The following is a 6,536-nucleotide window of genomic DNA, read 5'->3' on the forward strand; positions in this document are numbered from 1 at the left end:
AAGCTCTTTTTCTAAAGTCGACTTTATTGAGATATAATTTACATGCCATAAAACATACAAGTCAAGATTTTTTTTTAATTTATAGAATTGTGCAAATTTTAGAACATTTCTATTACCCTCACATGACACCTGTTGGCCATTTCTAGCCAGTCTCAATTCCCATTCCAGCCTAGGCAACTGAGAACTACTGTCTGTCTTTTTATCTTGCCTTTTCTGAATATTTTGGTTAAACCGTTGCATGAAAAAAAGAAAATCTCATGTTGTTTTTAGAAAGAACATGTTATATTTAACAGCTAAAAAAAAATGAGTGTCATGAAAATAAAGGTACTGTGATGACAGGAATATAAACTAAAAAAAAAATCAATTGAGTTATGAAGGTACTTCAAATGCAGATTACTAAGTGAAAAAAAAACAAACTGAAAAGACTACACAGTGTGTGATTTTAATATATGACTTTCTGGAAAAAGTACAACTATGAAGACAGTACAAAGATTAGTGGTTGCCAGGAGTTGAGGGTAATAAGAGAGGGAGGGATAAACAGGTGGAACACAAAGAATATGGAGGGTAGTGAAAAAACTCTGTATGATGATATAATGACGGATATATGTCATTGTACATGGTCCAAACCCATAGAATATACAACACCAAGAGTGAACCCTAATGTAAACTATGGACACTGAGTGATTATAATGTGTCAATGGACATTTATCAATTTTAGTAAATGTACCACTCTAGCAGGGGTTATTGGTAAAGGGGGAGGCTATACATGTGTGGAGGCAGCAAGTATATGGAAAATCTCTGTACCTTCTCTTCAATTTTACTGTGAACCTAAACATAATCCAGCTCTCATTTGAAGCAAATACCTTCGGAGGTCTTCTGGAAATTTTTGTACACAGATAAAAAGACACAGGAAGATATAAAGACTTTACATCTCCCTTCCGTCTTTCACATGTCATGTCTGCATGTGATCCTTGGAACTGTGAACAGCCATATTAACGTCATGAGGGATACTATCACAGTGCAGAAAGGAGAATGGAAAAACAGAAGTTGAATCTATGATTTACTGTTTAATCATTGAATTAAACAAATCTAGAGCCAAAATCCTCATTCAAAAAGAAATTTTTCACATTGTTTTATCCATTTAAATCAAGATTTTTTTTGTTACTGCAATCAAAATCTTCTCAACACTGGACTTAGTACACAAAGACTTTAAACCAACTATGTTAAATATGCTTCAATAGCTGAGCTAGAGAAAACCAGAAAAGGATGTATGAAAAAATAGAGAGTATCGGTAAAAATGTAAACGTAAAAGTGATAAGGATAACAAAGAGTCTACAGCCATGCTACCCTGAATAAGCCCAAACCCATCTGATCTTGGAAGCTAAGCAGGATCGGGTCTGGTTAGTACTTGGATGGAAGACCACCTAGGAAGACCAGGTGCTGTAGGCGTAAAAAATAAAAAATAAGGGATTGTAAACAGACAAGGTCCTTTCAATCTGTGAGGTCAACCAAGGGTTGCCTCGCCTAAAAAAACTAAAATAAATAAATAAATAATAAATTTTAAAAAGATAATAAAGAGAAATTATAAAAAATAAACCTGGAACTAAAAAGTAAAATAACTGAAATTTAAAAAATATTTAATCAAGGGGTTCTATACCAGATATGAGAAGACAAAAGAAAGAATCAGAAAACCCAAAGATAGGACAATTGAATTTATTCACGCTGAGGAGCAGAAAGAATAAAGAACAAAGAAAAATGAGCAGAGCTTAAGGAACCTATAAGACATCATCAAGCATACTAATATATACATTATGGGAGTCTCAAGGGGAGAAGAGTATGAAAAAGAGGATGAAATAAATATTTGAAAAAATAATTACTCAGACTTTCCAAATTTAATGAAATATATGAATCTACATATCCAAGAAGTATAACAAATTTTAATTAGGATAAAGTCAGTGAAATCTATACTAAGAAACATTGTAATCAAAGTGTTAAAAGCCAAAGACAACAAAAGAATCTTGAAACCAGCAAGAGAGAAGTGATTCATAATATATAAAGGATCCTTGGTAGGATCAACAGCCAATTTCATGTAAGAAACTACAGTCAGAAGGCAGTGGGTTGGCATATTGAAAATGGTGAAAGAAAGTCAACAAAGAATTCTATATCAAGCAGAACTATCTTTTTAAAACAAAGGGGAAATTCAGACATTTCCAGAAAAATAAAAGCTGAGGGACTTTGTAACCTGTAGGCCTGCCTTATAAGAAATGCTAAAGAGATTTCTTCATGCTGAAATAAAAGGCCATTAGACAGTAATTTGAATTCGTATGAAGAAATAAAGAACTTTAGTAAAGGTAACTACATATATACATATAAAAGTAGTAGTATTAAACTTTTAGTTTTATAATTAAAAGGGTTACATATTATGATCAAGAAGGATTTACACCAGGAATAGAAGGGCAGTTCAGAAAAGGAAAATTAATCAATAGAATACATCATATTAACAGAACAAAAGAAAACTTTTTAAAAATGATTGATTGCCCTATTGACATAGAGAGATCATTTAACAAAATCTAATATATTTAATAATAAGAACACTCAGAACTAGGAATAAAAGGGAACTTCCTCAACATGATTAAAGTTATTTATTAAATAAACTTCACATATCTAATGATGAATGACTGATAGCTTTCCCCTAAGATCAGAAACGAAATAGTTAAGTCAGAAAGAATTCCTACATTCTCACTTTTACCACTACTGTTCAACATTGTACTGGAAGTTCTAGCCAGGGCAATAAGGCAAGAGAAAGAAAAATGGCATCCAAATTAGAAGATCATATACAGAGAAACTCTAAAAGAATACACACACACACACACACACACACACACAAACCCAACTAACAAAACAACAACAACAACAACAACAACAAAAACTACAAGACCTAGTAAACAAATGCAGCAAAGTTTCAGGGCATAAGATCAACACATAAAAATAAATTTTGTTTTAATACCTCAAAATGAACTATATGAAAGAAAATATTGTTCAACAAATACAAAACAATTCTATTTATAATAACATAAAAGAATAAATTTTCTATGAATAAATTCAACCAAAGAGGTTAAAGACTTATACAGTGAAGACTGCAAATGTTGCTAAAAAAGAATTAAAGCTCTAAATATATAAAAATGCATCATGTTCAAGGATTAGAACATTTGATATTGTTAGCATGGCAATATTACCCAAAATAATCTACAGTTTAATGCAATCTGTATCAAAATTTCAATGATTTTTTTTTTGCATAAATGGAAAAGCCAATCCTCAAATTCACATGTAATTACCAAGGGCTCTAAACAGCCAAAACATTCTTGAAATAAAGAGAACAACTCACATATTCTGATTCAAAACTTAATATAATGCCACAGCAATCAAAACAGTGTGGTACTGGCATAAGGATAAACATATAGACCAATGGAAAAGAATTGAATCCAGAAATAACTTCATAAATCCATGGTCAATTGATTTTCTACAAAGGTACCAAGACTGAGAAACAAAAGAAAAAAATAGATAAATTAGATATTATCAAAGATAAAAACTTCTGTGCATTGAAAGACTTTATCAAGAAAATGGAAAGAAAACCTGCAGAATGAGAGAAATATTTACAAATCAGATGTTTGATAAGAGTCTAGCATCAAGAAGTCATAAGAAATTCTTACAACAAAAAAAAGGCAAACACTCCAATTTAAAAATGGGAAAATGACTTGAATAGATATTTCTGCAAAGAAGATGTACAAATATCCAACAAGCCTATGAAAAGATGCTTGACACTATTAGCCACTGGGGAGATACTAATCAAAACCATAATTAGATACCACTTATATCCACTAAGATATCTATAACAACAACTAAAAATAATATAACACGTGTTAGTGAGGATATAGAAAAATAAGAATTCTCATACAATCCTGGTAGGAATACGAAATTGTTCACCCACTGAGAAAAACAGTTTGGTGGTTCCTCAAAAAGTTAAACATACAATTACTATATGACACAGTAATTCCACTCCCAGGTATATACTCAAACAAATACTTGTGCAGAAATGTTTATAGCATTACTATTCACAGTAGTGGGAAAAAAAGCCAAAACCTAGAAACAACTCAAATGTTCACTAACAGAGAGATATACAATTATATAATAATTTTTGGTCATAAAAAAGAATGCAGTACTGATCTATTCTATAACTCGGATGAATCTTTAAAACATTATGCTAGGTGAAAGAAGCCAGAAACAAAAGGTCACATATTATATGATATCATATACATGAAACATCCAGAATAGATAAATCCATAGAAATAGAAATCAGATCAATGATTGCCAGGATCTTGGGGGTAGGGAGATAGAATAAATTACTTAATGAATATGGAATTTTATTTGGGAGCAATGAAAATATTTTGGAACTAGGTAGAGGCTGTAGGTATACAATATTGTGAATGTACTATATGTCACTGAACTATTCTCTTGAAAACAGTTAAATTTATGTTACGTAAATTTCCCTTTGATTAAACCAAATAAAACACCTCCTTCAATCAGGCAGTTATCAATCTATATAATTCATATCTTTAACCAATTCTCCAAAATATTATGAGTCTATTATGCTTGTTGCTAATCTTCAAAAGTGATTTCTAGAGTTAAAGGGCTATAGAGACTAATGCATGACGAGAGATTAAAGTGAATTCACTGAAGTTAATGTATGAATGCTAATGATGTAAAGCATTTATTGAGCTAATTTTTTCCCTCACTGAGACATGTGGAAAAACACAAATGTACCCTCAGAGTTCTTTATCTGTTTTTCTTTACTCAAGGGAAAGTTCTCATTACATTGGGTTTGAAGAGATAAAACTGTAACAGAAAGAAAAATAAGAAGCTGACTAGGATAGATATTTTTTTTGAAATTAGTCAATCTATCTCAAATGCTTAGGCAATTTCCATTCCTGTTAGGTGAGTGGCAGAGAAGAATTTGATAATTAAAAGATGAGGAAAAGCATAAAAAAATTTGTTTGCAGCCAGTGATGTCATCCTGGAAATACTGCCTCAGCAGATCAAAGATAAACATGGGGCAGGACAAAGATTGGGGAGAGACAGTGAATAGATGCACTCCTGAAAGCCAGAAGTATTCTTTTTTCCCTCCCTCTATGGACCAGAACCTTTCGTTTGAAACATAAATGTTTTTAAAACTTTTTGATAACTGTAAATGTAAAGAAGAGAAAAGAGCTTTCTTCACAGTAGGATTTCTTATCTGCACTGACCTATCAGCAACTTCAGATGGGGAGGTGGGCCCCAATTCTCAGGACTGTAGAAAAGAATGTGTTAAAATGGGGGTGGGTATGGATGAGAGGAAGCTGAAATGTGTGCGGATGGTTTAACATGCAAATGTCCCAACTTTCTTTTAGGTAGAGGATCAAGGTTTGGCTATTTTCAACTTCTTTTCCACTCCCCCTCTCTTCCCATCCCAGTTTAGTTTCAAGAGGACTGTAGATGTGACAAGGGCTTTGTGTAGGGAATTCAGGCGAATGAAAGGGCCAAGGAGACCCAGTTGAGGGAACAAACTTTTGGGGGTCAGTGGGGTCAGCTTAGAATAAATGTGTGGCATTGTTGTTATTAAGGACATGCTCTCAGCAGGGTGTCCTGAGCTGGGCACACAACGTGCAGGCCTGTTTATTCAACACTGAAATACCTAGTGACGGGTCTTGGGGAGAAAAGGGAAACTTCAGCAGCAAAGGCCTGCACCTTCCAGTATCAGAACATTCTCCAGAAGCACAAAGACCTGCTTTTTTCTAATTACAGAGACACAAGTGCCTGTGCATAACCCAAAATTAATTGATTAATTAACCAATGCATTAAAAGAAGAGCTTCTCCTAGCAATTTTTCTTTTTTTTTTTCTCTCTCTTTTTCTCTCACTTCTTTTCTCCACCACACATGGACAATTCAGGTCATTGAGAGCCTAAGATAGAAACAGTTTCTTAACAGTGTTTGAAAACAGTCTTTGTTTCCATGGAAGTGGCACAGGCCCTGTATGCTTTCCTTCCAGAAAACATTTACCTACCTCAGAGAGTTGTGTGTGTGTGTGTGTGTGTGTGTGTGTGTGTGTGTGTGTGTGTGTGTGTATTAATGAGGAAAGAAAGTTAACACAGTCTCTTTAGCACATAGTTACAGCTAAATAAATATTAGTTGTTGTTAGTAAGGTATTGCCTTACTTATGTGTCTCAGTCATAAAGAGGTGGGGGGGAAGAAGATGGGAGGATGCAAGTAGAGGCCTTCCCAGCTGAGATAGTAATCAGATTAGTGAGGAAGGGGGTGGGGGTGGGGCTGAGATTACAGCTGAGAAGGCAATCCTTTAGGCAATTGAAAGGTAGAGAGGGGGCATTTCCAAAACCTGAATCAAAGAGTGGCTCAAAAGATTAAAATAAGAAAAAAATTTGCTTATAGGATCTCGTACTCTAATTTTTTTTAAGCCATTTGAATTTGCCCAGATTTGTCTTGGG

At 33.6% G+C, this 6,536-nt stretch overlaps 1 pseudogene; it reads left to right on the forward strand.

Annotated features, from left to right (window-relative positions):
* The first annotated feature begins 1,330 nt into the window (after window positions 1-1,330).
* On the forward strand, window positions 1,331-1,449 carry LOC120590009 (uncharacterized; annotated as a pseudogene).
* Window positions 1,450-6,536: the final 5,087 nt, after the last annotated feature.

This window comes from Pteropus medius, unplaced genomic scaffold (genome assembly GCF_902729225.1).
Source record: "Pteropus medius unplaced genomic scaffold, Ma_sr-lr_union100, whole genome shotgun sequence".
NCBI classification, from domain to species: domain Eukaryota; kingdom Metazoa; phylum Chordata; class Mammalia; order Chiroptera; family Pteropodidae; genus Pteropus; species Pteropus medius.